Genomic DNA, 9954 nt, shown 5'->3' with positions numbered 1-9954 from the left:
CCCTAGAAAGTTGATTTGATAAATACCAATTATTTTTGTAGAACTTTCAAATAGATAAAAATTAAATAAAAAACAGCAAGAACTCCTCTGCTGGTCACGTGTCTCCTCAGCTCATAAAACGTTGGCCCCCTTCATCGAATGTCCCTCACCGCAGCCAAGGTGAAAGCACAACATATGAAAAAAATCGTGCTTAAATCATCTTCTGGAGCAACATGGGCTGCATAAATAAATAAAATGTGGACTATTATTCATGTCTGCAAGTAGCCCATAATTCTGATTGATTAGGCAAGACCGACATAAAAACTACTATAGAGCGGAGTGCCAGGGACACGCATGACAAGGGAATAAAACTATTTTAGAGAAGGGACGATCGCCGGCTATAATGAGGAGAAGACGTGGAGATGGCAGGCATGGGGCAGAAGCGGGGCGGCCGTGAGGACAAGGGCTGGGAACCGGACTTAGAATGCGGAAACACGGGATAGAAAATGCTGCTGTCTCGAATTCAGCTAAATGGATATGATACCATGGGTAGGATTCCAGTGATTTGGGGTCGACTCGAAAGCATCGTGCACTAATCACAGGATCCGCCTCGGTGTACAATCGTGGCGGACTGAATCCTGACAGTGACAGAACACTGGGCACAGAACGGCCGCCCACGACCATCTGAGCTGAGACCAGCTCTGCGACTGAAATCTTACTCGGCTAGATTTTTCAAAATCAGTTTCTTGGCTCCACCAGACGAAGTTCCTTGAGACAGGACTTCTTCTCTATCCTGTGTAAATGTGCCTGGCACAATATTTGGTACAAACAGGGGCTGAGTTCCATTTGGGATCAGATGAAGGTTTCTTAAGCACAGCTTTCTTCATCTCATTTCCAAGTTCAGAAAGCTACTAGGGATCCCTCCTAAATCGCAGGTAGGCTTGCTGCCCTGTAAAAATCCTTCCCCAGTCCTACTTGCTCTTAATTTCGACCATCTCCCGAGAGATCCTGGCTATCCTCAGTGAAGAAAACTTGGTGGAGATTAAAAATCAGAAGTTCATGTTGTGCTGTTCTCAAAATATTTTCCCAACGCCTGTTCTAATATTAGCCATCACTAAAATGGCAGGTTCCGTTACACTGCCTCCCTGCCTCCCTGCCACGCGAGGCCTGACAGCCGATCCTTCAACGAAACTTTCAGTGCAGTGACAGCCCAGATCCACACCTGATTCAACATATTTATAAATCATCTCAATGGTTTTGACCTAATTTCCCCAAGATCGTGCTACACTTCTATAGTCTCCTGTTCTGACAACTGAGCAAACATTGATACGTATCTAGTAGACACTATTTTATCGCTCAATTCAGTCAATTTATTGTCTTCTGTTGAAGGTAGGGTAGTGATATTTCTACTGCCCTCTCTCTCCTAATATCAATTGAAAATGGCAAAAATAATTGAAAATAGAAAAGAGCTACTTTTAGTGAATCTACGAGACAGCCTTAATTAAAACTACAAATGACATAGAATAGAAGCTGATACCTATGACAAGATCAAGGGAGAATGTCAATAGCAGACAAAACCTACAGCGTGAAAAGATTTCCAAGAAGTACGTGAAATGACCCAAGAAATAGCTGAACCAATTCTTATTTGGAGGTTGAAATCTAGAGGCAGGGACGAGTCTTGGCAGAGGCCGAATCAACACAGCAGGCAAATTGCAGTTAAAGGGCAATGTGCACATATGCCTTTTCCTCCACCCCAAACCCTACCTCAAGAAGCAAGTGTGGAGAATGGCAGGGTACAGTAGGGAGCATAAGCGGCAATCGACTTGGCAAACACCGATAGAGGTAAACTGAAAGGAAATAAATACAAAATAATCTAACAGAAAACCCATAACACACAGAAGAAATTCACTGGCAGGCATACCGGCTTCTGACTGACTCAAGAAGAAGGAATGGTGGAGAGGGAGGTGCTTTCCACTGTGAAGTGATAGGTGATGGGTGTAGTAGAGACAAAAACCTTCATGAGGAAGTGTTCTGAGACAGCTTTGAAGACCCCTCCGCTAGACATCATCAAAAAACAATAAAGAAAAAATAAAGGAGTGTGACAAAAAGCATCCGAAACAATATCTACAGAAAGAACCAGGGTGGAAAAGAACAGGGCGGAAAAAAATTGTAAACGCCTTTGGCATTTAGCCTTGAAGAGCTAAAGCAAATGTGTCTTTCCTTAAAAGAAGAGCTAAAGTTAGATATGTAAGATAGCAAAGAAGAAAGCAAACGAAAGATTCAAGCTCCACAGAGGGAAATAAACCCCAGAATTGGCACCGCTGAAGAGGAGGCTTGAAAAAACAAAGAGACAAAGGACAGAGTTGCCACTGATTTTAAGAGAAACTGATCGCTTTTCAAAGATGGTTTTTGAAATTCCAAGAAAAGTATACCTTAAAAAAAAAAAAGCAGAATAGAAAAAAAAAAGTGTTCAAAGATGTATTAGAAGAAAATATTCTGAAATATTCTAAAGCCTTACTCATCGAATGGAGAGGGCACCTTTTGTCCCCAAGAAACAAAATAACAGGGGCAGAAAGATCAACACCTACACATATCCTGATATCCGAATTCATGAATTTTAAAATTCTGTAAGATCAACTCTTCAATATATTCAGACAAAAAGAAAAACAATTGACCTGTAAGGGGGAAAATCGAGTTGGCTTCACATTTCTCTTCAGCGGTATACAAAACCAGAAGCCAGAAGCGAATGTTTACAAGTCCTTGGGGAAAGAAAGCATGACAAGAATTCCAGCAAAATATAGAAACCAAGGAAACAATAAAAGCTGAAAACGTTACATAAAATGTGATGACAGAAGTATACCAAATATGTCTGTTATATTAATAATATGAAAAATAGAAATACTCAGTGGATAAAAAATATCCAAAATATGTGCTATGTACAAGGGAAACATGTCAAACAAACATGAAAAAGAAACAGTGCTTGAATAAGATCAAACCCATAATCTTGACTTTCAAAGCCTTACAAACAAGGTCTTTGCCACTGTTCTGACAACACTGCTTCTCCTTCACTAAGCTGCCATCACCCTCTCTTGGTTCCTTGTGAGTGTCAAGTATGGAGCCAGCTTTATAGTTTGCAGCCAAATATGAAGCAATTTTATCACCATCTTTTGGTTAATAAGCCCTCTTTATCTCACTTGTTCGAAACGTCTTTTATTACAGATTATCATGCTATTTAGAAAAAATTATATAGCATTTTGGTTTCACTCCATATATTCGAATTAATTATAGATGGCTTGAAATTTAAACATAAAAAAACCCCCAGACATCGAAGCATTAGAAAAGAAAATGAAAAAGTTATTTTTTGTACGTGAAACTGACTATAAGCCATTAAACTCAAAAATCTTACAAAAAGACAAATTTGAAACAATTCATTGGTATAGAGAAAAATAGTAATAAATTAGAAAGAAAATTAATAAATGATACAAATGGACTTGTTACATCTATGAAGACAAAGGCCTAATTTCCTTAACATATAAAGAATTCTTATAAATACGAATGAAAATTCCTGACAAGCTATAAGAAAAATAGGCAGAGGATATGTGCAGTGTGATCATGGGGAAAACACATACATAAAAAAAATTTTATTTTTTATGAAACACATATACACGTGCATGTCCCTCCCTTCCCCCTCGATAGATATTACATTTTCACCTAACGGATGGGCAGAGATTTAAAAGGTCGATAACCTGGGGAAATAGCTATTCTCATACCCAGTTGGTAATAAAAAATATATTTAATGTACTTTTCCTTTGACCCAGTGATTCCACTTTTAGGGGCATACTCCAAATTATACCTTATAACTATAATCACATAGTATTCAACATGAAAATATAGAGCATTTACCGTAGCATTATTTGGAAAGATAAAACATTAGAACATGTGTGTATATTGATAGCTGGTGAAATGAATTATGGTTCCTCTATAACAATGAAGCACTATGCAGACATTAAAAGGAATTATATAAATCTATAAGCATTATAATATAAAAGTCTTACAGATATGTTATTAAAATGAAAAACGTCAAAGTATATGTTGGATGGTCATGATTGTACAGAATAGATATCTACATTATATGCATGGCGACTCTTTGGAAGATGCATAAGAAATTGTTAATATCCATTACCTTTAGGTAGCAGACGTGTCCTCTAGGGGGTATATGGAGACTCACTTACACCTGTTGTATTGATCTAAACTTTTCATACATGTGCATGTTTTATTGATATAACTGTTTCAAGCAGTAATTCTCAACTAGGGTCCATTCTGCCTCCAGGGAGACACCTGACAATGCCTGGGGACCTTTTTGAGGGTGTTGATGGTAACTGGCAATAGAGGTTAAAGATTCTGCTAACTATCCTACAGTGTTCAGGATAGCCCCTTGCAACAAAGAATTATCTGGTTCCAAAATGTCAACAGTGTCACTCTGGAGAAACCTTGGATAAAAGAAATAAATGTATTAGGTCAAACCTGATAAAAGTTAGAACTCTTGTTGTAACAGATGTTTGTTATTAACAAAATGATGACATGTGATGAGTTGTATGAAGTCACGATGATATGTGGGCTCAGAAAGCTTAGCTTCCTTCTGCATTAACACCCCTCGGGCCTGGCCTTATATACAGGACCAAAGGCCATATTCCTTAGAGGCCATGGGAACATTGAATGTGAATCTTTAACTTCACTTGTCTAGATCCCCAAAACGGAAATCTATCTTTAGGAATTATTATTATTATTATTTTTTTTTTTAGGCGAAGCAACACTTGGTTGACCTCACAGATTGCAAGGACCTTGTCAGTTTACAATCCCTTATTTTTTTTATTTTTTACGCCTACAGCACCTGGTCTTCCTAGGTGGTCTCTCATCCAAGTACTAACCAGGTCTGATCCTGCTTAGCGTCCAATATCAGATGGGATTGTATCTTTAGAAATTATTAATGAGAAATTAAAGACTGAGAGTGAATTTTGCATCACTAAGACACTCGAGTGGTTGAAAATATACAATAAGGGGAAAAAAACCATAAGAAATCAAGCATCTCTTCCTCAGCAGTAACCTTTGCCCCAGGCGACCCCGAACCACATAAAAAAATTTCAGCCTTCACTTCGGATTAACATTCTTGATTAGCCGAATGTTGGGATGTTTCCTCTAAGCAGCCAGTGTTCTAATTCTGTCCAAACTAGCGCTGGCTTGGCCACATGTTCCCTCAAACATTTTTTGATATGTTTGTACTAATTTTTATCAGTTGCAGGTGCTGCAGTTTTTTGAAAAGTATAAACAAGCTCATTCTCAACATTTCCAGTTCAATTTCAATCTTCACTCAAATAATCCATCATCAGAAGATCAGATCGTTTATTTCGTTGGAAATATTTATTCGATAGAGAAAAAAATAAAACCAAAATAAACAGAAAAAACAAAAAAATCCATCCCCTAATTTCAAAATCCATAAGCTGGTTTTCTCTTATGTTGTAAACACTCAAACTTGATTTCATTTTGGCAAGATTTCCATAGGTGAAATGGAAAAATATGAGAACACACTGTATTTTTAAATATTTATACAAACGTACTTGGTTTTTATTTTATTTATTCATGAGACAGGTACATGATGGCTCCTTGACACACTATAAAATCAGACTTTCACACTGGCTAGTTATATACAAATGTTAATTCATATACAAAAAAAGAAAAAAAGAGAGAGAGAGAGAGAGAGAGAGAAAGCATTGCCCCCATTCCTAAACGTTAATGTCATTTCTGGTGGACCCCAAGTTCTAAGCTGCATACACCAAATGCACAAGCCTCAGTGCAAACAGACGGCCAGGCACCCCCTACGCCACGCCATGTGCAGTTACTTGGACCATGGCTTGCCTATCGCCACTAAATTTTACTTTTCTGGATTAATGGAGGGAAAGATTCCTCTGCCTTTACTTGCTTTTTAACTAGGAATGCTATTAAATGAATAGAGTCGAAGTGGAGGGAGCCAGGTTCTGCCTGGACGGCCTCAGACCTGGTGAGTTGGTGGGAAGACTGGCCAAGCGCTGATGGCTTGCCAAGCTCCTGGGGTTTTTGGTCCTCAAATGTAGTGCTGTTATGAACAAACTGACCCAAACTTATTAAATGGCTTTTCCTTCTCGGAAAAAAAAAAAAAAAATCCTTCTTTGCTTTAACTGCTGCCTCGCTGCCAAAAATTCAGTAACCATCTTGGTTAATTGCACAGACTCCTGTGCAGAGGTCCCAGCCACCACCGCACGACCTCGGCGGGCTCTACCTGCTGCCACTCAGGTTCTTGACTCACAGTCGACATACTTAGATGACTGCTTCACTCGGGAGCGGGAGGGCCCGTTCCTCCATGACCCACGGCAGAGGACCGAGGTGGAAAAGTACCCGAGAGAGGATAATTAAGTGAATTAGCCCTATAAGGTTTCTCACTGAAGAGTCAATAACATCATGATCTACTGATTTGCACATCACGTCTGAGCTGACTACCTGGCATTAACCATATCTGTTTAAAAGGCCAAGTGCTACAATCTTCTTGGAATTTGATCTGGCAATATGTATTAGGTGAAAAATTAAGCATTTACTTCATTGAGTTTTAGATGAAATTCTAGTTTTAGAAATTCATTTCTCATAAATAAATCACCTTTATATAAAAACATATCTTGTTTTATAATATTCTTAATAGTGGAAAAACAAAACAAAACAAAACAAAGCAGAAAGCATAGGGGGGAAAAAACTCTTGAAGTTCTTTATTAGGAGGTAACTGTACCAAGTCTACGAAATATTAAGCACTTTTCTTTTAAAATGTTAAATCTAGTGTATATAAATGAAGAAATGTATGCCAAAGAAAAAGTATTAGATTGACAAAAAGCAAAACAAACAAACAAACAAACAAAACCCCAAAAAACAAAAAACAAAGAAACTCTAAGTTGGTAGGTATGTAGGTCGGTAGATAGAAAATCAAAGGGGAAAAATCGGAAGCGCTATTATAGAGCAGCGGTTATCAAAAATAACAATAACAATAGTAGTACAGCAAGATACCCAAAAAACTTTCCAAAGTATCTTTTGTCCAATAAGTTATGAGATGGACTGGCCAGAATTAAATGGAGATTATTGTAATACGTGGGCGGGCTTCCTCTCTAAGACCTTTGGAGAGTTTTCTCGTTCTGAGCCAGTCCTGAACAGGTACAACGCCAGGAGCAAACAACCATGTACTTGTAACACTTCTAAAGACTTAGAGGCAAACAAACAAAAAAATTAAAGTTACAGAATAATGGGTAGTGGACCCAATGTTTTGTAAAACCACAACAAAAATGTCTGCGTGTGTTGTATGAGTACAAAGAAAGGTAGAAAGGCTAGCCGAGCTGTTCCCATTGATTGCCTGGAGGCAGACGAGGGTAAATATTTTTTTCGTTATACATCCCCATTATCATTACAACAAACAAGCATTATTTTAAAGAATTACGAAAAGACCTTGCTATTCCCTCTCACTGCACCAAGCTCATTTCTTTCTTAGCCTGTCACATGCTAAAATTCTTGTTTACCCATTTGTCAGATGCATGCAGCCGAAGATGACATCTATTGCTCTCACTACTAAGTGGCCAGGATCTAGCATAGTCCTCGGCATACAGTAGGTGCTAAATAAATGCGGAATAGTATGAACACTTACCATTAAAGAGGAAGGGACACATAAATGTGAACATAGGACAGATTGTGGAATTGGCCAAACAGGTTTTGTCCTAGTTCGAACACTTAATTGCTGCATGAGCATGGGCATCTTTCTTAATCCCCACAAGCCTCATTTTTAAATGAATAAATGGAAAGAAAACCACGCACTGCAGAGTTGTCGTTTTTGCTGGTTTTGATGATCGCAATAAAAGCTAACATACATTTAACGCTTACTCTGTGCCAAGAATCTGTGCCACTCTGAGTGGATTATCTAATTTAAACCTCGTAGTCATCCTAACAAGTAGGCATTTTGTCTATTTTGCAAATAGGGAAATCAGGGCACAGAGAAGATGAAAGGCATTATGGCTGGTACCAAGTTGGTGTTTAATAGATGGTAGTTCGTAGACCCTACATAACGAATAAGTGATTCTCTAAAATAGCAGTCCCCAACCTTTTTGGCACCAGGGACTGGTGCTCCTATGAGAACCTAATGCCTGATGATCTGAGGCGGAGCTGAGGTGGTGATGCTGGCGCTGGGGAGCGGCTGCAGATACAGATGAAGCTTCACTCGCCAGCCTGCCGCTCACTTCTTGCTGTGTGGCCCAGTTCCTAACAAGCCATGGACCGGTATTGGTCCGTAGCCCAGGGGTTGGGGACTTCTGCTTTAAAACATCAATGGCAATTCAGAATTGAATCAGAATTTGTGGCGACCAACTTACAGTGTTGCTATTTGGTAACATCAACAAAATACTTCTCAACTACAAGCATATAAACGGATCAAAAAACGTATTATGAAAACGATCTAACTCTTAAGCTTGTAATGTCATGTAAGGGAGCCTAAGGATCCTTTTACAATTAGGGAACAGACAGACAATGAGCAAAGGCCAGAAGGACTAGGGATGCTTAAGGGGTCAGGAGAAAGAACGGGCTCTGTGCTCTTTTCATCATCCCGATCACTTAGGTACCTTGCGTGGTATGGCTAAGAACCAAGGAGCTGGAGATTCTTTAAAAGAATATTAAGAATATAGTTAGATTCTACAACCTAGAAAAAAAATAAGGTTACCATAATGAAAAATACAGATACCAGGGAGAGTAAAGGGGTTGTGTTTATTTTCTTTTTGATTTAGGACTCTGCACAAAACTGTACCAGGGCGATAAACAGCGAAGAGTTATTTGGTAGTGATAACAGCAAGCATCGCTGTGGGGCGAGCAGCTGAGCTCATCCGAAGGCAAAACTGCTCTGATAAATCTGAGTGTCATGGACGTGGGGAAAGCGGACCCTGAAGTTACGCCTGTCGGAAAAAAGATGCTTGGAGAACGTGAACCTCCAACGAAGAAAGAGAAAAGAAGAAAATTCCTGAACCAGAAGAAGAAACTAAAGTAGAAGAAAGGGAAGAGGAAGGGGACGATCTTGTTCTTGACAGCCTGTCAGGCCACAGATTCCCAACAAGCCCAACTGAAGAACAACAAAAAGCCCAACTGAAGAACAACAACAAAAAAAAACCCCCCAGTTCAGGGGGTCCGTCAGTGTCAGATGGTTCAAGATGCCCAAGGATAAAGAAAAGCACATATTTCACTAAAGAGAAGAACCTAGTGATTAGAATTATACATATATAGTAACTATCATTACAATTTAAAAAAAAATCTTGGAGTATTAAGTTTAGTTGGGACTAAAGATTACTTTTACGATTTGAGCATCAGAATACTTAGCACCAAATAATTTTTCACTATCTTTTTTTCTATCTTGTCTTAGCAGAGTAATAAAAATCAAGATTTGCTAATCATCATCAGGCTTGGAAACAGTTTATTTAAATAAAAGGAAAACCTAATACTATCACAGTGATGCTATTGTCGTCTCAAGGAAAAAGACAGATATTAAAAAGATTTGTTCGAGAGCTCCTTATAAAAGTTTATTCGTGTCTGATTGGCTTCTAAGAGGGCTTTTAAAATAAATTTCATCTTTAAGACAAAAACTTCACAAAGACTGAAAGAGTCGAATGATTTACTATTATTAAATGTTAATAAAATTCTCAAGAGGAGTTCGGTCAAAAGAATAGATAAATTAGGGAATAAACTGTTCTGAAAAGCAAGCTGCAAAAATCTTCCCCATTTTGCACAACAAAATGCAATCGGTCTGGTTTGAAGCACTTTTTTGTTTAAGACTCTGAGCAAAAATATTCCAATCTTTTGCTAACATGGTTGAAACAGACTCAGTAGACAATCAAAAATAAACCTCTCGGCTTTCATTATCCAAATTTTTTGAAT

The 9954-nt window shown here is 38.5% G+C and overlaps 1 pseudogene; it reads left to right on the top strand.

Moving 5' to 3' along the window:
• Window positions 1-9954, top strand: part of LOC120610681 (zinc finger CCHC-type and RNA-binding motif-containing protein 1-like) — a 37082-nt pseudogene that overhangs the window by 7241 nt on the left and 19887 nt on the right.

Source organism: Pteropus medius, unplaced genomic scaffold (assembly GCF_902729225.1).
Source record: "Pteropus medius unplaced genomic scaffold, Ma_sr-lr_union100, whole genome shotgun sequence".
NCBI lineage: Eukaryota > Metazoa > Chordata > Mammalia > Chiroptera > Pteropodidae > Pteropus > Pteropus medius.
Note: the sequence above shows the minus strand (reverse complement) of the source record. Positions and strands in the feature narration are given on the sequence as shown.